Consider the following 1520-nt stretch of genomic DNA (forward strand, 5'->3'; position numbering starts at 1 on the left):
CTATTTCCTTGTGTCTTGTTTTAGATCTTGAAACAGAGTTTTGTATTTTTATTTGTATAGATATTTTACCTCTTTACTTAATTTTATTCCAAGGTAGGGGCTGGAGAGAAAGTACAGTGATAGGGTGTTTACCTTGCACTCAGCCAACCCAGGATGAATGGTGATTTGAATCCCGGCATCCCATGTGGTCCCCTGAGCTTGCCAGGAGCGATTTTGGAGTGGAGAATGAAGAGTAACTCCTTAGTGCCACCGGGTATGACTCCCCCTAAAAATTATTCCAGGGTATTTGATCTTCTGTGCCGGGCACATGCTAATCTTCTCTGTATCATTTCAATTTTAGTATATGTGCTACCAAAGCAAGCACAGGTACTTGATATTCTGAATCAAAATTATAAATGTGATTTTTAAAAATATCTCTTTTTTCTCTTTTCTTATTTGTGTATAGTATAAGCAAGTATTTTGTATATTAATTTCACATATTAAATTTACTGTTGAAAAGTATTGTTTCTCAAAAACTTTTGTAGTCTTTAGGACTTTTTAAGTGTGTCATCCACAAATAATGAGAGCTTGAGTAGTGTTCTTATTTGGATGTCCTTGTTAGTTTCTACTTCCTAATTGCTATGGCAATTTCATCCCATACTATACTGAATATACGTGGAAAGAGTGGGAAACTTTGCTTTTGCTAGATCTAGAGTAAAGATCTGATGAGTGCTTACAAAGTTATAAACTTTCCCTTAATACCATTTTTTTCTGTTTCACACAAATTTTGATAACTCATGTCTTCACTTTCATTCTTATTCCAGGAATCTTTTAGTTTCCTCTGTAATTCACTGATTCTTTAGTGGGGAGCTGCTTTATTTCTAGGTAGTATTGTTATTTTGCCATGTTAGTTTGTGATTCATTTCCAATTTCAGTGCATCATAGTTTAAAAAGATAGTTAATACATCTTCTATCTTATTAATTTAATAGACCTATGTTTTGTGATCCTATATGTGGTTTGTATTGGAAAATGACCCAATTGCATTGAAGAAGAATATATATTTTAAATTTTGAGGATGAATAATTCTATTTTTATATTATCCTCCTCTTTCCAATTTCTTCTTTCATAGTCAGTATTTCCTTGTTGAGTTGTAACCTGATTGATCTCCAACTACTATTATTTTATTATTGATATCTTTCTTCAAGCCTGTTAGCTGTTGCTTTAAATATTTTTGTGTGTCTTTTGAAAACATATATGTTTAGAAGTATGATTTCTTCCTGCTATCTATATATAATTTGATTATTAAGAAATGACCATATCTGACTCATAAACTTTTTGAGGGTGAATTCTATGGCTTCTGAGCATTACTGGGTGTGGCTCAAAAACAAAAAACAAACCAAAATAAGTGAGAATTCTGAAATGAGTAGCTTTTGTTATGTGGGTAAGCAGGACTTCATCTACTTACATAACTAATATTATCAGGAACCACCTAGGATGCTCTCCAGGCATTATATACCAATGATTCCCTTTCCTTAGTTTT

General features: G+C 32.6%; 1 pseudogene; it reads right to left on the minus strand.

Moving 5' to 3' along the window:
• Positions 1–267: 267 nt before the first annotated feature.
• On the minus strand, positions 268–364 carry LOC126009880 (uncharacterized; annotated as a pseudogene).
• Positions 365–1520: the final 1156 nt, after the last annotated feature.

The sequence above is a fragment of the Suncus etruscus genome, chromosome 5, assembly GCF_024139225.1.
Source record: "Suncus etruscus isolate mSunEtr1 chromosome 5, mSunEtr1.pri.cur, whole genome shotgun sequence".
NCBI lineage: Eukaryota > Metazoa > Chordata > Mammalia > Eulipotyphla > Soricidae > Suncus > Suncus etruscus.